Genomic DNA, 23961 nt, shown 5'->3' on the forward strand with positions numbered 1-23961 from the left:
TGACAGATTGATTGATATTTATATGAGCATTTACTGTGTGCAGAAAATTGGGAGAGTTGAATACAAAAGATTTGGTAGACACATTCCCTGCCCATAACAAGCTTACAGTCTAATAGAAAGCAAACTCCATGAAAGATGGGTGCATATTTATCTTGCTTTTTACAATGTCTAGCACAGTATCACAGACCCAAAGCATACCTTTTTATGATGATAAATAAGGTAAAGTATGCTTGAAACCTAGCACTCTGGCATCCTAGGGGAGGAGGGGCAGGGGGAGAAGGGTGAAGAGGAAGAGGAGGATGGAAAGGAGGAGGATGAGGAATAATGGAATTTAATGAGCGCTTACTAAGACCACCACATTATTAAGCACTTGGGAACATTCAGCAGAAGCAAAACACACATTTCCTTCCCAAAAGAAGCTTACAAATCAACAAACATACAAAATTATTGACAAAGAGTGGGAGCAGAATTAGCAGGATGAAGAAATTGAGAGAAAATCCCAAGATGGAAGATCAGAATTATTGAATGTACAATTAAATCTACATATATAATTGAGAGTTGAGGGATGTGATAGGAACACTACTTGGTTGAAACATGATTTGGAGAGTTGGGAATTTAGACTCCTCAGATGAGGCAGGATTTCTGGATGGGGAGTGCTGAAAACTGGCAGATTTTGTGGACGTGGTGGGAATTCCAGGCTGGGCACACAGTGTGAACAACAAATTTTGAGGCAGGAGAATTATGACTGGTACACTTGGAGGGCGAACTTAGAGAGTGAGACGATTCAACGCTATCCAATACAGGAGAATAAGTAGAATTCCAGCTCCTCGATATTAACATGTGCTGTCCGGTATCAAAGTTAGGACTACACTATTCCCATGACTCCAGGAAGAACTGAAACATGGGGTTAGTTCACCAGATGATAGGGAAGTCATGAGCTACAAATACAGCTGATGACCATGGGCTTATTCAAACCAGGTGAAAAACTCCAGAAATCCCCTGAGTCACAACCCTCATGTCCTGTCATTACTAGGAGCCTGAAAGACTCCTGGATTGCTGAGCAAGTTTTGACGAACTCTCACAAGGTACTGACAGCCACAAAATCAGAGTGAGGGAAGGGGAAAGCACTACTAAAATGATATCTCCTTCCTTGATTAACCCCTCATTTTCCCACCCTATTCACCAAACCTATGAGTTGACATGCTCTTAGGTATGAATGTCTTAAGCACTTTGATACTCATTCCACCTCCCATCCCCACAGCACTTACATATTCTTATATTCTATCATGTCTTCTATCTGTAATTTGCTTAATGTGTCTCCCCTTCAAAAACTGTAAGTTCCTTTCAGGCAGAGGTTATAACTACTGACTCTACTGCACTGTACTCTTCCAAGGACTTGGTACAGCACTTTACACATAATGACTCAATAAATACCACTATCGATTGATTGACCGACTGAAGAGCACTGCCATTCTGACTGAATTCACCTTGGTTGGAGAGTATGATGAAATGATCATTTGTCTTTCCCTGCAGCTTTAGCCTCTTGGGAAGCTGAAATGGAGGTTTCAAAACATTGACCATAAAAAAAAAAGAAGAAAGAAAAAATGAAAAATCCCACTTCAAGCTACTGCCTTCAAGACCCATTTCTCTTGGGTTGCACAGCTTTGTTCATCAGCCATCTAAAGCCGACTGGGTAAAGCACTGTTCCAAGGATGATGAGGGACACCACATCATGTTTATACCATGAATGATTTGACACAAACCAAGAAACCATATGCTGGTTGAAAGGAACCAAGTTTGAATTTCAAAGAATTAGCTTTAAAAAGACTACCAGGTTACTGTAGCACCCAATTAAACTCAGAGAGACAAAAAGCTTGGCAGTGTGAGGGAATACTAAAATAAGGATGTGTTACTACACATGGGCAGTGCCCACATGTTCAAAACTACTCAACATTTTTTTTCTACTAGGCTGAGCCAGGGCATTTCAAATGGAATAGCAGATTGGTGAGATTTCTTAATAGGGAACCAAAGTCTGAGATCTGCTACTTATTATTAACAGAATGAGGTGCAGTGATACTTTACAAAAAAGAAAAAAGTTCTCTTTTGGCTTGAATACTTTTAGTTTTGGTAAACAGCCAAAAGACACAACTTGTTTAGTTCCAGATTTATTTCAATGAAAAGGAATAGTCCATAAATTCACCATGGTAGACTAACCACCAACCTACAGTGATTCAACTATATTGCGCAACCTTAATGTACTCTAGTAGTAAAACTAATAGTAATTCCTTAAACAAATAACATGTTTTCATTTTCCAAAGCACTCTTAGGACACATCTCATTTTGTCATCACAATATTCTTCTGAGGTTAACACTGTTATCATTTATTATGATGATGATGCCTATTTCACAGATGAGTAAACTAAGACACAAAGAAAAGGCCCCAACACATCCCATTTACCAGTAGACTTACTGAACTCTGAACTTTGAATTTTATGTTGATTTCTGTTTTTATTATTTCATCTTTCCTATTGTGCCTGGCACCAAACCCTTCCCCACCTTTTAAGATTACAAACCAGGTACTGAACCTAACTCATCTGTGTACTTTTTCCCAGCACTTAGTACAGTGTTCTGCACACAGAAACTGCTTCATAAATATAATTACTAACATTACATAGTCCAGTGGCAGAGCTGGGACTAGGACAGGGTCTCCTGATTCTCAGACTACTTCCCCACTCATCTGACTTTCAAGAAAGGTATGTCATAGGCAATTAAAGAGCAAAGTAAAATAGATTAAATTGCCTTTTTTATCCTTGATAAATAATACAATTAATGCAAGTGGGGAGTAAATTTTCCCTCTCAGGGTCACACCTGGAGAGTTTCCAGTACTCTACCAGTCTCCACTAAGGGAGGGAGAGTCAAGCAGAGGCCTACCCATTCCATTCCTAGCTTGGCCAGTGGCTAGTGAGTGGAAGGCAATCTGCTACAAGTCAAAACTCACCCATGCTGGGCAACAGCGGCATGGGAGAGAGTTGAAGGCAGAGACTCAAGTTTACTGCACGGAAGGAGGCAATGGTAAACCACTTCCATATTTTTACCAAGAAAACTCTACGGATACACTACCAGAACGATTGCAGATGGATAGCAGGGCGTTCTGGGAGAGATGTGTCCATGGCGTTGCTATGGGTCAGAAACGACTCAACGGCATAAGACAAGACAAGGGGAGTAAGTTGGACAATCAATCAATCAATCAATCGCATTTATTGAGCGCTTACTATGTGCAGAGCACTGTACTAAGCGCTTGGGAAGTACAAATTGGCAACACATAGAGACAGTCCCTACCCAACAGTGGGCTCACAGTCTAAAAGGGGGAGACAGAGAACAGAACCAAACATACCAACAAAATAAAATAAATAGGATAGGAATGTACAAGTAAAATAAATAAATAAATAAATAAATAGAGTAATAAATATGTACAACCATATATACATATATACAGGTGCTGTGGGGAAGGGAAGGAGGTAAGATGGGGGGATAGAGAGGGGGACGAGGGGGAGAGGAAGGAAGGGGCTCAGTCTGGGAAGGCCTCCTGGAGGAGGTGAGCTCTCAGCAGGGCCTTGAAGGGAGGAAGAGAGCTAGCTTGGCGGAGGGGCAGAGGGAGGGCATTCCAGGCCCCGGGGGATGACGTGGGCCGGGGGTCGACGGCGGGACAGGCGAGAACGAGGTACAGTGAGGAGATTAGCGGTGGAGGAGCGGAGGTTGCGGGCTGGGCAGTAGAAGGAGAGAAGGGAGGTGAGGTAGGAGGGGGCGAGGTGATGGACAGCCTTGAAGCCCAGGGTGAGGAGTTTCTGCCTGATGCGCAGATTGATTGGTAGCCACTGGAGATTTTTGAGGAGGGGAGTAATATGCCCAGAGCGTTTCTGGACAAAGATAATCTGGGCAGCAGCATGAAGTATGGATTGAAGTGGAGAGAGACACGAGGATGGGAGATCAGAGAGAAGGCTGGTGCAGTAGTCCAGACGGGACAGGATGAGAGCTTGAATGAGCAGGGTAGCAGTTTGGATGGAGAGGAAAGGGCGGATCTTGGCAATGTTGTGGAGCTGAGACCGGCAGGTTTTGGTGACGGCTTGGATGTGAGGGGTGAACGAGAGAGCGGAGTCGAGGATGACACCAAGGTTGCGGGCTTGTGAGACGGGAAGGATGGTAGTGCTGTCAACAGAGATGGGAAAGTCAGGGACAAGAAACAGGCACCTATTTTTACTAATAATTTAATGAGAAGCTGTATGGCCTAGTGGAAAGAGCACAGGCCTGAGAGTTAGAGGACTGGCTTCTAATCTTAGCTCTGTCATTAGCCTGCTGTGTGACCTTGGGTAAGTCACTTAACTTCTCTGTACCTCAGTTTCCTCACGTGTAAGCTGCAGAATTAATGCCCATTTTCCCTCCTTCTTAGAAAAGTGAGCCCCAAGTGGAACAAGGACTGAGGACAGTCTGATTAATTTGTACCTATCGCAGCACTTAGAATAGTGTTTTGCATATGGTTAGTACTTACAAGCATAATAATAATAATGATAACAGAGTATACTTTGAATAGCTTTATCTTACAAATGGCTTATGAATTGAGACTCAAAAATCCCCAGAACAATCAACAGTTTTGGGAAAGTGAATGCAAATTATGACTTTCATTGTTTCAGAACTCAGTAAATTCATATAAATGTTCATAATTACACCATCTTGTGGACTCAGCTTTATACAATAAAGAAATGGCATTGCACCATGCCTTTTGTAGGTAATAAAATATAGTGTGTTAACTTGATCCTAAAAAGTAATAATTAAATTACATGATAAAGTGACTAATAATATACCCCACAAGCGTGTAAAAATAAGCTACGTACATAGGCAGCTAATGAGCAGAGAAACTTTATAAGTTTTAATAAGCATGCACATGCAATTTATACATCTATCGAAATATGCTTATCTCCATTTTCACACTCAGCAAGTCCAGGTAGTATGGCATTTTGTTTTAACTGAGCAAGGATTTGGGGATTGCTGTGCAATTAAATTATATTTTCAGGCTCAGAGAGCCATTTTGAGAGCAAAAAGGAGGAAGAAGGAAAACTCAAGAAGGGGACCCTATATATTTCCTCAATTTTCTGCAATTACATTTTTGTGATCTTTCTATATTTTTAATACCTTCTTCATATATTTTCTAGCTGCCAGAGCTAGCAGCTCAGGAGGTCTATCTGTAGAGAATCTCATCTTGTGAACATGTACTAGCTAAGTAAAGTTCAAAAGAGGGAGTGCCAGTATCATCAACCTTTAATTTGGGTGAGATTCAAAATTAACAGCATTAAGACCCACAGAAAGTTAGGACACAAGAGCATTCACTGGAGTTCTGGGAAGCATACGATGTGAAGGTACTAATTAATTTCTATATGAAGGTGGTTATTTAACACTTATGATACAGACAGGTCTAATGTCAAACAATTTCCAAACAAATCGGGACATTTTTAAACAACAGTCCTTAGAAAGGCTGTTCACTGCTGTGAAATGTGTTACTTTATGAAACAGCTCTATGTTATCATAGCTGTATAAACCATTTTTGTATCCACATATGATCTCAGTTTAAAAGTTAATAAAAGTATTTTAAGGCCTTGTGCCAGCTTTCTCCATCTGCAGTATAATTTTTAATTTATCTGTTGTAAAGTCTAAAATTAAAAAAAAAACTTAGGGAAAATTTAATCCCAGCAGCCTGATCAAACACTACATAATCATGGTCACAATTATGACAGTGGTGTAGAAGGACAATTACCTGAAATAATTGGGACTGGAGCTTCTTTAGAGAGTTGAGAGTTTTGAAATACCGAACAAAACAATGTTCCCTCAGACAAGAAATTATTCAATTTTGTTCAGCTGTCACATAATCCTAGGGTTTTCTTTTTGACCTCAAGGGCTTTAATCAATGAATTGACTGACTTTCAATTCAAACTGGCCTTAGTTCAAACTATTCAGAGTAGCCTTGCTTGGACAAATAAAAAAAATGTTCAGGACAGGGTCTCACACCAAGAACAACAGATGAACCTTGGTCTTACGATTTAGGGAGAAAGATAACTTGTGTGGAGGAATTGATTACAAGGGTAGTGGTGTGCACAGCGTCACTGACACTCTCTCATTCCTGCCAATCATGTTCCCACTGTGAAGGTTATAATAATAATAATAATGGCATTTATTAAGCGCTTACTATGTACAAAGCACTGTTCTAATCGCTGGGGAGGTTACAAGGTGATCAGGTTGTCCCACGGGGGGCTCACAGTCAATCCCCATTTTACAGATGAGGGAACCGAGGCACACAGAAGTTAAGTGACTTGCCCAAAATCTCACAGCTGACAACTGGAGGGGTCGGAATTTGAACCCATGACCACTGACTTCAAAGTGCAGTGCCCAAGGACAGTCATTTCTGTGCTTTGTACTATAATCCAGCAGTCGGTTGCTTCAGTAGCTCCTGCAAGTCTTCACTCCCCTCGCTAGCCAGCTATTGATCAAGAATCCTCCTGGGCTTGTTCATCTTACGAAACACCCTGTGTGGCTTAGTGGATACAGCACGAGACTGGGAGTCAGAAGGACTTTGGTTCTAATCCTGGCTCCACCACATGTCTGCTGTGTGACTTTGGGCAAGTGACTTCACTTCTCTGGGACTCAGTTACCTCATCTGTAAAGTGGAGATTAAGAGTGGGAGTCCCTGTCCTAACTGTATCTAACAACCCTGTCCTCGCTGTATCTAACCTGATTAACTTGTATCTACTCCAGCGTATAGAGCAGTGCTTGGCATATAGTAAGCACTTAACAAGTAATAATAATGAGGGCATTTATTAAGCGCTTACTATGTGCACAGCACTGTTCTAAGCACTGGGGAGGTTACAAGGTCATCAAGTTGTCCCACGGGGTGGCTCACAGTCTTAATCCCCATTTTACAGATGAGCTAACTGAGGCCCAGAGAAGTCAAGTGACTTGCCCAAGGTCACACAGCTGACAATTGGCGGAGCCGGGATTTGAACCCATGACCTCTGACTCCAAAGCCCGGGCTCTTTCCACTGAGCCACGCTGCTTCTTATTAATATTATAGATAGATCTTGGGTCAGAAAACCTCACTGCTGATGGCACAGCATGATATTTTACTCCTCTAGTGCTAGCATTCTCACTATGCCTCGAGCTCGCCTGTTTCATCGCCGACTTCTGGCCCACATTCCTGCCTCTAGTCTGGAATGCCCTCCTTCCTCAAATCCAATAACAATTACTCTCCCCTGCCTTCAAAGCCTTATTGAAGGCACATCTCCTCCAAGAGGCCTTCCCAGGCTAAACCCCACTTTTCCTCATCTCCCATTTCCTTCTGCATCACCCTGATTTGCTCCCTTTGTCCTTCCCACCCTCCTGCCAGCCCCACAGCACTTATGTATAAATCTGTAATTTTATTTATTTGTATTTATATCTGTCTCCCTCCCCTCTAGACTGTGAGCTCATTTTGGGCAGGAAATCAATCAATCAATCAATCAATCACATTTATTGAGCGCTTACTGTGTGCAGAGCACTGTACTAAGCGCTTGGGAAGTACAAGTTGGCAACATATAGGGACAGTCCCTACCCAACAGTGGGCTCGCAGTCTATAAGGGGGAGACAGAGAACAAAACCAAACATACTAACAAAATAAAATAAATAGAATAGATATGTACAAGTAAAATAGAGTAATAAATATGTACAAACATATATACATATATACAGGAAATGTCATGAGTTATTGTTGTATGGTACTTTCCCAAGCACTTGATATAGTGCTCTGCACAAAGTAAGTGCTTAATAAATATGAATGAATGAATGAATGAATAAATGAATGAATGAGCGAGCCTAGTGGGAATTTCCTGATTTGTAGGGCCAGAACTAATTCCCAGGTCTCCTGATTCCCAGAGCCGGGCAGGGCCTTTCCACTGGATCAACTGCAGTGGGCACTGGAAAAGACTTCAAGATCAATAAACCCGCTTTACTCGAGTCTTATTCTTCCCATCAGCAGCAATGAAATTCCAGGGAAATTCCATTTCTTCTGTATACCAATTGTGCTGTATTGTACTCTCCCAACTGTTTAGAACAGTGCCCTGAACAGAGTAAGCGCTCAATAAATGCCTTGGTGATGACGATGAAAACTTCAGTTCCCATCTCTATGTGAATGTTCACCAAGTCCACCTCTTCAGCCCTGACCTTTCAGCTTCACAGCAATCTCACATTTCCTCCCTTTAGAACACCACTCCTTATTTGCCAACACCTCAAACTTAACATGTCCAAAATTCCTAATCTTCTCACCCAAACCCTATCCTCCCCTGGTCTTTCCTATTACTGTAAACAACACCACTATCCTCCCTGTCTCACAAGCATTATCCTCAATTAATCTCTCTCATTCAACCCATATATTCAATGTTACCAAATCCTGTTGGTTCCACCTTCAAATCATTACTAAAGTTTTCCCTTTCTTCTCCATCTAAACTGCTAATATGCTGATCCAAGCACTTACCATATCCCATCTCGATTACTGCATCAGTCTCCTCGCTAACCTCCCTGCCTCTTATCTTTTCCCACTCTAGTCCTTTCTTCCTTCTGCTGCCTGGATCATTTTTCTAAAAAAGTTCAGTCCACATCTCCTCACTCCTCAGTGATTGCCCATCCACCTTCATATCAAACTGAAACTCTTTACCATCAGCTTTAAAGCACTCAGTCAGCCAGCCACCTCGTACCTCACCACACTGATTTCCTACTACAATCCAGCTCGTACACTTTGCTCCTCTAATGTCAACCTACTCACTGTACCTCAAATCTGTCTACCTTGCTGACATCCCCTTGCCTATGTCCTCCCTCTGGACTGGAATTCCCTCTCCCAACAGAAACCACTCTCCCCACTTTCAGAGCCTTATTAAAATCACATCTCCTCCAAGAGGCCTTCCCCAACTAAGACCTCATTTGCCCTACTCCTTCTCCCTTCTGCATCTCTTATGAGTTTGGATCTGTACCCTGTAAGCACTTTTTATGGTATTTGTTAATTGTTGTTTACTATATGCCAGGCACTGTACTAAGTGCTGGGATAGACACAAGATAACTGGGCAGATAAAGTTCATATTCCAAGATAAAGTCTATATTCCACATAGGGTTTACAGTCTTAATCCCCATTTTACAGAGGAGAGAAATGTAGCACAGAAGTTAAGTGACTTATCCAAGGTCACACAGCAGGCAAGTGACTCCCTGGCCCATATTCTTTCCACTAGACCAAGCAGCTTCTCATAATAATAACAATAGCATTTACAAAGTGCCAAACACTATTCTAAGCACTTGTCCCACTTGGGTCTCACAATCTAAGTATGAGGTGGAACAGGTATTGAACGCCCATTTTACAGATGAGAAAATTTGAGGCACAGAGAAGTTAAGTGACTTGCCCAAGGTCACACAGCAGGTAGCTGGCAGAGCCCCAATTAGAACCCAAGTCCCCTGGCTCCCAGGACCATGCTTTTTCCACTAGGCCATGCTGCTTCTTGATACTCATGCCACCCTTGGCCCCAGAGCAGTATGTACCACATGGTCTAATCAATCAATCGTATTTATTGAGTGCTTACTGTGTGCAGAGCACTGTACTAAGCACTTGGGAAGTACAGTCTAGTGGAAAGCATTTGGTTCTAGTGGTCAGAGGGCCTGGGTTCTAATCCCAGCTCAGCCACTTGTCTCCTGTGTGACCTTGGTCTCTCTGTGTTTCTCTGCTGGAGAAGCAGCGTGGCTCAGTGGAAAGAGCCCGGGCTTTGGAGTCAGAGGTCATAGGTTCAAATCCCAGCTCTGCCAATTGTCAGCTCTGTGACTTTGGGCAAGTCACTTCACTTCTCTGGGCCTCAGTTCCCTCATCTGCAAAATGGGAGTGAAGACTGTGAGCCCCCCGTGGGACAACATGATCACCTTGTATCCTCCCCAGCACTTAGAACAGTGCTTTGCACATAGTAAGCGCTTAATAAATGCCATCATCATCTGTGCCTCAGTTACCTCATCTGTAAAATGAGGGTTAAGAATGTGAGCCTCACATGGGATATGGACTGTGTCCAGCTTCGTTATCTTTTATTTATCCCAGAGCCTACTACGGTGCTTGGTGCATAATAAGCATTTAACAAATACAAAAAAATAAAAAGTTGTAATTTATGTTAATGTGTGTCTTCCCCTCTGGACTGTTAGCTACTTGTGGGCAAGGAACATGTCTACCAATTCTGTGTTGTATGATAATCTTTCATAAGCTTAGTAAAATACTCTGAACAGGGAAAATACTCAATACCACCGATTGATTGATTTGCTCAGGAGGACCACAGAATTTTGAATGACTTGTTTTAAAACATATGGGATGGATGGGACACTCATCCTGCCACTCACACCAACTTCAAAAGGACTTTCCTCATAATAATCCCTATGCCTACTTAGGACAAACCCTAGATCCTATATTTCACAAGAGGTCTTGCTAGATCTAAGCCCTAAAGATGACTTCCCTAGAAAAGGTAGACATGATCCTTGACTGCCAGAACATTATAGTCTCTACTGTGGTCAGGGGGTGGGGGTGTGGCGGAAAGGTTTTGACGACACTGAAATAAGTTACAGAAAATGAAAATAGTAAAATATAAGGATATGTACATAAGTGCTATGGGGCTGGGGTGAGTATCAGAGTGCTTATGTGGCACACAGTCAAGTGAATAGTTGAGGAAGAAGGGAGGGCAGACTGAGGAAATAAGGGATTAATAAAGGAAGATACAATTTTAGGGAAGAGGGGTGGATATGAAGGAGGAGGGAATTCCAGGCCCAAAATAGGATGTGGGTAAAGGGTCAGGAGTGGGATAGGTGAGATCGAAGTACAGAGAGTAGGTGGACGTTAGAGGAACAGAGTGCGCAGTTTGGGTTTTAGTAGGAGAGCAGGGATGTAAGGTAGGAGGGAGAGAACTGAATGAGTTAAAGTTGACTGTAATCAGTTTCTGTTTGAGGTGGAGTGGATGGGCAACCATTGGAGGTTTTTGAAAAGTGGGTAGATATGGACAGAATGGTTTCCCAGAAAAAAAAAAAAAACAACCATATGGCCAGCAGAGTGAAGTATGGACTGGATAGGGGAGAGGTGGGAGAGAAGTCAGTGAGGACACTGATGCAATAGTCAAGGCTGGATATAAGTGCTTGGATCAGCACAGTAACAGTTTGGATGGAGAAGGATGGACAGACTTTAGCAATGCTGTGAAGGTTGAACTGACAGGATTTGGTGAAAGATTGAACATGTGGGTTAAATGAGACATGAGTCAAGGAAAATGCCAAGGTTATGGGCTTGTGAGGCAGGGAGGATGGCATTGTCTACAGTGATAGGAAAACCCCAGGGAAGACAGGATTTAGACTCAGAAATTGACAGAGAACATAACCATCCTGCTGCAGTATGTTTTCAAAATATGCTACCCTTTTATTAGGCCATTAGATGGAAATTATGGCAATTCCTTATAGCTTGTATGAACAAAGTCCATATTATTAATTCTATTGCTAATGTGCCATTTAAAGACTCATGATGTTGATAGAATTTACCATTTGGCACTCATGCTTTCCAGATGTTATAGTATAACAACAAGATGATAAATAACCATCAGAAACATACAGCTAGGTTCCATCCCTCGGTAAAGAGAAAACATTTTTTTTACAGCAGAATTTGAGAGTCATTAGATTTTGTGAAAAACATGAAGGAAAAAAGTAATATACAGACAAATGTCACCCTCTTCTAGCACTCAATGTTCTGTGCATCCCTCTTTTTTCTGGAATAGAAATGACATTCCTAAAAGCAACTGGACATTATTGAAATGGCTTGTTATTTTGACTCCTTTTAAAATCAACTTTCTCAATACATGCTCATGCCATCTATTAGTTTACCCTTTAAAATGCTATGTTTCCCACACTTACAGTTTCAAAAAATCAATTTAACTTATTCAATGATGGTCTAATGAGACCTATTCAGTACCAAATCATAATTTTCTTCACTTGTACTGCTCTCTGCGGGATCTATCCCCCCTCTAAACCACAATCAGATCTTATTACCATTGTTCCGTGGTCAATGCCCTGATGGTATGGCATTTAGTTAAGAGACAGAATTTTCTCCATAATTTCTCCACCCTCTTTTCCATTTAAAAATGTCACATACCATCCATTCTAATTTACAAGTCTTGAGTTCATCAAAAATTAAGACAGTTAATTTCAACAAAAAGCCAAAGGTTTCTCCTTGCCTTTAAAATTTATTTTGAGTTGCTTTGAAACCTAGAATGAATGTGTGGCAATCCACTGCTTCATATAGTACAGTAATTATCTTGTCCTATCTAAATTGTGAAAACAGACGAGATCTCGACACTCCAGAATGCTGTTACCTGCTCTAAAGGAAATAGAATGCATAATCCTCAGCAAATATAGACTGGATTGGACTAAACACTTTGGCACTTCTAAAAAATGTAAAAAAAAAAGGCAAAACCATGATAATCATAATATCGAATAACAGAGCTCTCTTTGCAAGTTATACACATGCTGTTTCACATGCAAACTCAACAAGAACAAAAATAAACTCAGCAATTGAAGCATAAACAAGTGTATTCCAGTTTTACTTTTTCATGAAGCATGCATATTAATGTACAGGGGACTAATTTTGACATTTTCAAGTTCAGATTTGAAGAAATCAATCTTTAGCCTAGTGGCTCTATCGTGTGTGTGTGTGTGTGTGTGTGCGTGCGTGTGTGTGTGTGTGTTTCTCCAAATGCTAGAAATTAAAGGATGATTCAAAATCCAGTTTTCAATCTCACTCAGTCAAAAACAGTCATTTTCATTTCATTTTGATCAATTTTTACCAGGGGCACTAGTGGAGGAGACTGGGGGAAGAAGAGGGGACAGGGAAGAAAACAGGGTCTCTTCCAAAGAAATACTCCAGGTTCAGGAGTAAGAATGGACATCTGTATGATGTCATTATGTTACAAGGTATACTGATGCAGCAAGACCAAATGGCATCATTATGATTCAAGGGAGTGGCAATTTTTTCCCTACCTCAGAGCAACCAAAATGTCTGAAGCCAGCACTGGGCGTTGGTGCAAAAATCTGTTATTCGCCCTTTCCCCTATCCTGAAGAAATTACAATGTTAGCAGCCAAGGAAAGAAATCTGGCATCACAATAAGGAGGAAAAGGAAGGGGAGGGAAGAGAGCAAATTAGTAGTAAGGGAGAAAGAAGGAGAAAGTAAAGCCAATGAATTTTGCAACCTGTAAAAATTCATCATGAACACCAATCATTAAAATATAAAGGCAACACATTCAATAAGCTTTGAAAATGTAATTCTACCCTTTGTGGATTCTGAATTCTCTAAATGAGTCACTGGCATCTCTGTAGAATTGTAAAAAAGTTAGGTTAAGCCAGGTTAATTTTTTCTTTTAATTTACAAGTACAGCTGCAAAGTGTGATTTGTCAGAAAAAAGATCAGACTCTGAGGCATAGCTATGCCTGCCTGCAAATGAAAGTATTGAGGCCCTCAATCTCACTTTTACCTAAACACCAGCAATATCCACATTAATTAAAGGAAAATGTAATTTCTAAAACCTCATGGGGCATTTGAAGCAAAAGTCAATATTCCATTTCAACTGCACAAAGCAGTTTCTGTCAAAGGGCAAAACACTGTTGGAAGGAGACTATGAATGAGGAGATGAGGAGGTGCTCAACTGGGGGTAATGAACAGAAAAGGAAATCTGGGAGTCCAAGGAAAAGAGGAAGAGAGCTGCTAAGAAAATATGAATAGGATGAAGGAACACTGACAACCACATTTACTAACATTGAATTAATCGATCAATAATATTTATTGAGTGCTTACTGTGTGCAGAGCAATGTACTGTCTTAAGCATTAAGAAGAAAAATAAGGTAAAATGGGTTGCTAGAAATGCCTATATAAAATACACTGTAGCTCAAGGGAGCAGAGGGATAGGACATACTAGAATAGAAAATGAAAAAAGTGCAACTTAACTGACCCATGTTCTGTGACCTTTTAAAGTCACGGCAAAATTTTCATAAAAATCGTTCTCCAAAATCTAGTTTTTGATCTTCCACAACTGGAAATATTCTTCAAAAAATCCCTAATGATCATTTCTCTCTCCTTTTTTGACGGAGAATCTTCTTTGTCAGTTTTTAACAGCAGATTAATCACTTTCACAACCTACGGAAAAAAGTTTTCTGGAAAGCATAACAGTCTGCAAGTGTAAAATGACAGTATTTCTCTTTCTGCTGTTAAGACGCCTACAAATTCTCTCATCTATGACTCAGCTCTAGGTAAAAGATCTAATAAAATGGGTAAAATTTTCCTTTTAAATATTGTGAACTTTCAATGCATGAAAACTGTCAAAAATCCCCCAAAAGTTTGATAGAAATCCCAAGTAGCTCTCCATGAATGCATGACAGCTACTTATAATCAAAAGTTCTTGAAACTGATATATGAAGATAGCTTAATGTGTTTTGTTTTCTCAATCAAAAGCATGATCTATTTTAATAAAAGGGGAATTTATGATGTTTTCATTCCTAGTCACATCTTAATCTGGGCCAAAAAAATGAGTTGAAATTCTTCTTAGACGAAGCCAAAAAAATTGCTGTGCCTTTTTCTTCACTCAAACTGTGTGACTGTACATTCAGACAATGAGAGAGAGAGAGAGAGAGAGAGAGAGAGAGAGAGAGAGAGAGAGAGAGAGAGAGAGAGAGAGAGAGAGAGAGAGAGAGAATATGGGGAAAGCGACTGAAAAGCAAAAAAGAGAAAGAGATGGCAAGATCGATGGACAAAGTCTGTGGTGAAGAGAAGGGACTTTTACTGGGGCTTCCCCTATTTCAATATAAAGTACCACTTGATCTGATTATGTAAATAGCTCACTAGAAAAGCTTAGTTTCTAGTGGGCCATTAGAAAGTCAGGGTCTTTATTGTTTTGGGTTTTTTTTTCTTCTTTTCACCATTAATTAGTGAGGCTCAAGGGTGGGGTGGAGTTATGTGAGTGGTGAGGAGAGAGGTGGTGAATGGGGAGGTGGTGTTATAACTTGGGATCAATTTCTGTTTGGTAATTATAGTCATATTCCTCGGTAGAGTCAGAATAACTTTCCCCAGCTGTTTGGGCAAATTCCTGGAATTCCAGGCCTTTGCATAAATTTCAGAGGCTGTTGCTTCTGGAGACTGATGAGGTTTTATGGGCTATCTCTAAAGGAAAGAGTTAGACACTGGCCAAAAGTAGCCACTCCTCCCCCCCCCCCCGCCCCCCCAACTCTCTCCTCACCATTTCCACTCTAGAAAGGTGCAAAAAACTAATTTATACCACAGTCCTCCAAACAAATGCCCAATACCCTCTTGTACAGTCTAAATCAGGGCATCGCATCATATACTTCCATGTGGTCACATGGAAAGAAGGGCATCAGAGAATAAACAAAAACAGGGAATGGATCTATCATTGAAGGTCACTAAGATGCCCTAGAGATCACATCATTAGAAATTAATGCATTCAACAAAATGACTTATTAAGTCAGAAATCTTCTTGGCAGCTTAAAAATGCTCCTCTCTATATGGACGTGGAAGGGAAATCACGTTAGCACTCTCTTGTGCATAAGAAAGTGAGAAGCAGAGTGGCCTAGTGAGAAGCAGCATGGCCTAGTGGACAGAACATGGCCTGGGACTCAGAAGGACCTGGGTTCTAATTCTCGCTCCATCACTTATATGCTTTGTTACCTTGGGCAAATCACAACTTCTCTGTGTCTCAGTTAACTCACTTGTAAAATGTGGATTAAGACTGTGAGCCCCTTGTGGGATAATGACTGTATCCAACCTGATTACCCTGTATCTACACCAGCACTTAATACAGTGCCTGGCACATAGTAAGCACTTAAATACCATTATTATTATTATTCGTAGTAGTATTAGTATTATTATAAGAAACTGGTATATTATCTTTCACCTGCCTAATAAGAGAAAGATACTTGGAGTGCATCAAAGTCTGAACAAGTGCATTTCATTGTTGCAAATTTCATTCATCACTGGGATTGAAAAGGTCAGGCACATGAACAGTCAAGTGCTAAAATATATTTTTTTAAATGGTATTTGTTAAGCATTTACTATGTGCCAGGTACTGTACTAAGCCCTAGGACAGATACAAGATAATAGAGTTGGACAGAGTCCCTATCCCACAAAGCGCTCACAGATGAGGTAACTGAGGCACAGAGAAGTGACAAGTGGCAGAGCCAGAACTAGAACCCAGGTCCCGAAACTCCTAGGCCCATGCTCTTTCCACTAAGCCATGCTGCTTCTCAAAGAAAATTGTCTCAAAGCCTCCAGGTTGAGTTAGTACCTCAACCAGTCACTCAAAAGGTGGCTAGAAAACCAACAAGGCAGTCCAATACCAAGCTCTTAGAGAAAGCTTCAAAGCATTTTTGGACCCAAAATTGCTGTATTGGACTCTCCCAAGCACTTAGTACATTGCTCTGCAAACGGTAAAGCAGCTTCAGCAAAAACTACTAAGAACAGGGAATGAACACTTGTCCAAGGCATTGTCTTCTAGACTATTACTTGACATCACCAGTAACTATGGCACAAACGTAGCTCTTCCGAGAAATTCACAAAGATCCTGAGTGTACACCATAGTATAGTCAGTTATGTTAGAGTTCATTCATTCATTCATTCAGTCGTATTTACTGAGCACTTATTCTGTGCACAGGACTGTACTAAGTGCTTGGAAAGAACAATTCAGCAATAAAGAGAGACAATCCCTGCACACACCCGGCTTACAGTCTAGAAGAGTTGATCCTGCCTCTCCCTTTCTCCATCACCATCAAGGAAAGGCACTGTGGTAGGTCTATTATTGATCTATCTAATCTATGCCACTACTCTTGAGAGAGTTTGGGGAGATCAATCAATCAATATTTATCAATCAATCAATATTTACTGAGCACATACCATGTGTCTGACACTGTACTAAGAGCTTGGGAGAATGCAATATAACAGATTTGGTGGATGTGTTCCCTGCTCACCAAGAGCTTACAGTCTAGAGAGGAATGTTTCTGATTCAATGAGACACTCTTTCAAATCAGAACACTACAAGCATTAGTGAAAGAATTTGAGGCACTTATTAAGGGTGTGCAGTTAGCTGATTACTGGACTCTCAGATTATATACTCCTTGAGAACAAGGATAATATCTACCAACACTGTTGTAGTGTACTCTCCCAAGAGCTTAATATAGTGTTCAGCACACAATAAATGCTCCATAAAAACCATGGATTTATTGATTGATTAGGGCACAGAAAAGAAGAATTACAGATGATTATTAATCACTTTACAGAATCAGTATAAGGATCTGGACAAACCATACACTTGGATATAAAAAATGTCTGTGTACCATATGTATCTGGGAAATCACTGGCAACATAACAGGTTAATTCAGTCACTGAATTCTGCTAACTTGGCAGTATACTACCCCCTGATGCATACTAATGATGGGAAATGTGTGCTAAGCAATATTTAAGTAAGATGATCTGGGCTGCACCGTGGAGTAAGGACTACAGGGGGGGAAAGCTGGAGGCCGAAAGAATAAGTGTAGTGGTTTTAGCAGACCCACAGGAGACCCTCAAAAGATAAATATTTCCTATCCCCACATCCTGCCATTCTCATTGAACTAACTTGGGGAACTGTTTCTTGCACGCTGGCGATCTGGATTATTGCCTCTGAAAAACAAAGCTCCGTGTTTTTCCCTCAAGTTTCCTCTTTTTTCTCCTTCTGTCCTCCCTTCCTTCCCACCCCCACCAGGAGAGGTATTCAGGGATTACAAAGACATCCGGAAGCAAATTCCTGGAACCTATGTGAAAATACTGACCATCCAAGCAAGCCTGATTCCCCCAGCCGGCCTGGGTTTTACTTGTTAAAGGTTAAGTGCCTGTATTTTAGCATAAGATTAAAGATAACCAACTTCCAGGCATAGGAAATGCTTTTCATTTAATGACTCACTGAAACCAAAATGACATCCATACGCGAGGCAAAACGATTCACACTAACACTAAGCAAACTAAGCAAATGACTGAAAACCATTTTGGGTGGAGAAAATGAGCCATCACCTTTGAATTAAAATCCTTCTACAGCAATTGTACCACCCTATCTTTAATCTCCCCCGCTCCCTCCACCCTAAATACAGAGGAATGTTCCAAAATCACAAATTAAGCTGCTTCATACAATTCTATTCTGTACGATGCTGGGAGCAAGATAAAGGAGGAAGCTGGTACAATTACCCAGGAAGGTAGAATTGGAGTGGAAAAAATAAATGGCTAATTTGGAGAGTTGTAAAAGTGAGCAATAAAGGGTGTACATTTCTAAACTCCTTGAGAGCAGGGATTGTTTTGTATTCTCCCAAACGCTTAATACAGTGCTCTGTACCCAGTAAGTGCTCAATAGCAGCATGACCTAGTGAATAGAGCACGGACCTGGGAGTCAGAACGACCTGGGTTCTAATCTCGGCTTTGCCGCTTGTCTGCTGTGTGACCCTGGGCAAGTCACTTCACTTCTCTGTGCCTCAGTAATCTCATCTGCAAAATGGGGATTAAGGCTGCGGGACAGGAACTGTGTCCAATCTGATTAGTTTGTATTTACCCTCAGTTGTTTAGAACTGTGCTTGGCACATAGTAAACGCCTACCAAATACCATCATCATCATCATTTATTAATCGACCTATAGGAAGTGCAGAGGAAACTTTATGGTGCTGAAAGGAACAAAGGCTGGTGGAGCCCTCCTGAATCACCATCACTGTCTCCGGGCTAAACTTTATGCATTGCATCTTTCAACCAGATGTTGAGAACCTGGGTGAAGTCCAGGTCATTCCCCAAACATCCACATTCGTTTTTCTCAGCAGTAAAGTAATAAATATTATTTTTTGGCCTTGAGAAAAGTTCCTGGAAATGGATGAAGTTGCAGAAGTGTTACACATCTCTTCTCCAACAGAAAACAAGTGGGCTAAGTTCAGACACCTCTACCAGGTTCCAACTGTGGGCCAGCTAACCACTGTTTTTCATGGGAAAAGCTCGAAATTATCTAATCTCGTTTGGCCCTTGAGATTATTACATATGTGTTTATGTGTGTGTGCATTATAATATATCTACACACAGGCATATGTATATGTAAGTGCCATCCCCCCATCTTACCTCCTTCCCTTCCCCACAGCACCTGTATATATGTATATATGTTTGTACATATATATTACTCTATTTATTTATTCATTTTACTTGTACATATCTATTCTATTTATTTTATTTTGTTAGTATGTTTGGTTTAGTTCTCTGTCTCCCCCTTTTAGACTGTGAGCCCACTGTTGGGTAGGGACTGTCTCTATATGTTGCCAACTTGTACTTCCCAAGCGCTTAGTACAGTGCTCTGCACACAGTAAGCGCTCAATAAATACGATTGATGATGATGATGATGATAAACTGGAGTAGCAGAGAGAAGCAAGTATATTTATCCTTACAAATAAGGGACAGGCAAAAGCCATTGAATAATACCTTGACTTTTTAGACATTTTCCCCCAAGGTGCTCTAAAATCATCTCCTAAAATCATTTTATCCATACAACCCCACTGTGAGGTGGGGAGAGGCAAGTATTATTAACTCTCCCCCTTCTAGACTGTGAGCCTGCTGTTGGGTAGGGACCGTCTCTATACGTTGCCACCTTGTACTTCCCCCAAGCGCTTAGTACAGTGCTCTACACACCATAAGCGCTCAATAAATACGATTGAATGAATGAATGAATGAACTCCATTTTACAGATTAGGGAACTGGGGTACAGAGCGGTCAAGTGACGTGTCCTAGAGCATAGTGCAGGCTGAGTTGGAATTCAAACCCAGGTCCCTGTACTCCCAGAGCACTGCTTTTTCCACTGGACCACAATCTAAAGCTTTAAACGTTCTGCACCATTCAGCTGGGAGCTCCCATGCCCCTAGGACTTCCGGATTCCTCAAGGTGTCCTGAGGCTTCAAGGCTGTCCATCACCTTGCCCCCTCCTACCTCACTTCCCTTCTGTCCTTCTACAGCCCAGCCCGCACCCTCCGCTCCTCCGCCGCTAATCTCCTCACCGTGCCTCGTTCTCGCCTGTCCCGCCATCGACCCCCGGCACACATCATCCCCCGGGACTGGAATGCCCTCCCTCTGCCCATCCGCCAAGCTAGCTCTCTTCCTCCCTTCAAGGCCCTACTGAGAGCTCATCTCCTCCAGGAGGCCTTCCCAGACTGAGCCCCTTCCTTCCTCTCCCCCTCGTCCCCCTCTCCATCTCCCTCATCTTACCTCCTTCCCTTCCCCACGACACCTGTATATACGTATATATGTTTGTACATATTTATTACTCTATTTATTTATTTTACTTGTACATATCTATTCTATTTATTTTATTTTGTTAGTATGTTTGGTTTTGTTCTCTGTCTCCCCCTTTTAGACTGTGAGCCCACTGTTGGGTAGGGACTGTCTCTATATATTGCCAACTTGTACTTCCCAAGCGCTTCGTACAGTGCTCTGCACACAGTAAGTGCTCAATAAATACGATTGATTGATTGATTGATTGATGGTTATGACAGCACCTTTCTTTCACATGAGAAAGAGTGTGTTCAAAGACAGCAAGCAAATGGGCATAAATCCCGCCCCAGAGGATACAAATGTTCCACGGTCCAGGGCCGACAAAGGGGGACACGCCCAACTTTGCAAACCCTGGGAAGGTTGTGGTTCTCTATCCATGAGCATCTATGCCTCATACTCCCTTCTAGACTGTAAGCTCATTGTGGGCAGGGAATTTGATATACTGGAGAGAGCATGGGCCTGGGAGGCAGAAGGTCATGGGTTCTAATCCTGGCTCCAACACTTGTCTGCTGTGTGACCTTGGGCAAGTCACTTCACTTCTCTGTGACTCAGTTACCTCATCTGTTCAATGGGGATTAAGACTGTGAGCCCCATGTGGGAAAAGGGACTGTGTCCAACCCAATTTGCTTGTAACCATCCCAGTGCTTAGTACAGTGATCTGCACACAGTAAGCGCTCAATAAATATAACTGACTGCCTGGAATCAAAGGACCCAGCACTAACAAATGGTAATTTCTTTTTCTTTTGTTTATTTGTGAATTGTTAAATTCAGCCGGCTATCTTGTAGTTCTTGTTCTATTTTGTCCCCCAATTCTCGTCCCCAATTTGACTGGAAGGCCCTGGTGGGCCAGAAATTGACTCAATCAATAATGATAAAGTACAAATCAGCCACTGTAAAGAGAAGCAAATTTCGCAGTTCCGGATCAAGTAGATCCACCAGACTCTATGGCTACTTGGGTGAGGCCTATACCAGCCACCTTTCACAGAAACAACTCAGAACAACAGCTCTCACCTTCATTAAGTTTCATGGCAACCATGGGAGGTTGTGAGTAATTTTCATAATCTCCGTTTTACAGATGAAAAGGCTAAAACAGAGGGAGGGGAATGACTTGCCCAGAGTGAGAAGAAAAGACCCCAGCAGGCTTGGGAATGGACTGTAGGGAACTGGATTCACAGGTCTGTTCACTGGCCTATCATTACGTGAAAGAGCAAAGGCAAATTAGCGAATAAAGTGGATATCACGTGGCCCTGCTCCCGTGAAGAACTGGGCCTGCTTGGGCCCATTGTGCTAATGACACACTGGGCTAATAAGCATTTTTAATTTTCTTTTTCTCTAAATGAGGCTAATCAGATGACTCAAAAATAAAAAGTAAGATCCACATCTGCTAGAAAGTGGCAAGGGAGCATAAGAATAAAGGTGGCTGTTTTTCTTCTTAAACAGGTCTGAAAATAAACTAGTAGATAGGAAATCAACACCCTGCATAGTTGTGGCAGATGGTACACAGATACAAAGACAAGAGTTCTAATTCAGCAGTACTGTGTGGGGAATTCTGCAATAGGCAGTCTAAAGTAGCAAAGGACAGTGATCTGCATTCACATATAAATCTCTCTCTGCTGCTAGCAGCACAAGATGTTCCAAAAACAAGAGTCAATCATCTGGAGCCTTATTTCTGAACGTTTCCTGCAGGGGTCTCACAAAATAAATGAGAATAAACGCTCGGGCAAGAGACACCCAATTAGAACACACTTGTCAGCATCACGCAGCCAAAAATTGACGTCATTCGCTCTGCTAATTTAATAAAACCTGTGTGCTGATACTATAAATGGATTATCATTCCAGCTAGTGTGGTTACCGGGGTAACTCAGCCTTTCTGCCACAGAATCAATCGGCTTAAGACTAATACACAGGGGCGGGTTAGGGACTATAGGATGGAAAGGACTAGGGAAACAAAGGAGTTGGGGAGGAGATACTTTTCACAGAAGACTGACCAGTGGGCAATTGTGGTACCTTCAGAACTCACTCACACTGGTCAGGTGCGTAACTCCATGCAATGCAAAAGTTGAAAAAATAATTGTGGTATTTGTTAAGTGTTTACTATGAGCCAGGCACTGTACTGTGTGCCGGGGTGGATACAAGCAAATCAGGTTGGACGCAGTCCCTGTCCCGCACAGGGCTCACAGCCTTAATCCCCTTTTTACAGATGAGGTAACTGAGGCCAAGAGCAGTGAAGTGACTTGCCCAAGGTCACACAGCAGACAAGTGGCAGAGCCAGGATTAGAACACATGACCTTCAGGCTCTCAGGCCCCTGCTCTATCCACTACACCATGAAAGCAAGACTCCTTTGAAAAGGACTTTTTTCCTGATTCTTCCTGCCTACCTCCTTGACTCCAGACATTGATGGAGTCACTACCAAAAACTGAAATCCAAGGGATTCCCAGGGGGACCCCTGGATCACTCAAAGGTAAACAGTTGGAAACAAAGGGATGGTGAGGAGAGAGATCTGGGGGGAGGAAAGGAGGGGGTGGGGGTGAATAGGCCTCTCTTCCTAGGCACATCTTTCCATTTTAGCAGAATTTAGGCATTCAGTCTTTACTGTCAATCAATCAACAGCATTTACTGAGCACTTACTTTTTGCAGAGCACCATACTAAGTGCTTGGAAGGTACAAAAGAGTTTGTGGACACAGCCCCTGGGAACAAGGAGCTTACAATCAACCTGACCTTTTTCCGCCTTCTGGAAATCAAGAAGGCAAATCTTAAAAGTCCCTAAAAGTGGAGTTTAGGCACTTCTGAAAGTGAAAAAAGAAAACAAATCATTTTCTAAGAAAAGCAACAACCCGCCCAAAGTTGCACTGCTGCCACTGTAGGCACTGACTGCTTTGGTTGCTGAGAACCTTCCACCCCTAAGAAGATTTTTTTTTTATGGCATTTGTTAAGTGCTTACTATGTGTCAGGCACTGTACTATGCTCTGGGCTAGTTACGAGATAATCAGGTTGGACAAGTCCTTGGCCCACATGGGGCTCACAGTCTTAATCTCCATTTTACAGATGAGGTCACTGAGGCACAGAGAAGTGAAGTGACTTGCCCCAGGTCACATAACAGTGACAGAGCTGGGATTAGAAATGAGGTCTTTTCCGACTTCCAGGCCCATGCTCTAACCATTGGCCCACACTGTTAAGAAAATCATTTTTCAAAGCTTCATTATATGGGGACAAAGCTTTTCAGGCCACAATTTAAGGATCAAGAAATAGAGCATTGGCTGACTGCATGCTTTATTGAAAGGAACAGAACCAGGCCATTTGGATTTTTTTTTCCACCTAAGGAAAATCAATAATCTCCCCAAATGATATCAAGTTATCAAGATATAAGAACTAGTCTAATGGGCGGAAAATATATCAGAGCCAAAATGGGCTAATTAACATATTTTCAAATCCTTTATGTCAAGTCGGAGAACCGATGTGTATGAATACTCTTGGGAAAGTGACTGAGAACGCAATAATAAAAACCACCCATGAGTTC

The 23961-nt window shown here is 41.7% G+C and overlaps 1 protein-coding gene and 1 non-coding gene across 2 annotated transcripts in view; one reads left to right on the forward strand and one right to left on the reverse strand.

Moving 5' to 3' along the window:
* The window catches only part of LOC119930838 (LIM domain containing preferred translocation partner in lipoma), a 728061-nt gene that overhangs the window by 293479 nt on the left and 410621 nt on the right, over positions 1-23961 (reverse strand).
* LOC119931004 lies at positions 2851-2988 on the forward strand. The gene has a single exon (XR_005451874.1). It is a non-coding gene; the product is annotated as a small nucleolar RNA SNORA7 (small nucleolar RNA).

This window comes from Tachyglossus aculeatus, chromosome 7 (assembly GCF_015852505.1).
Source record: "Tachyglossus aculeatus isolate mTacAcu1 chromosome 7, mTacAcu1.pri, whole genome shotgun sequence".
Classification (NCBI taxonomy): domain Eukaryota; kingdom Metazoa; phylum Chordata; class Mammalia; order Monotremata; family Tachyglossidae; genus Tachyglossus; species Tachyglossus aculeatus.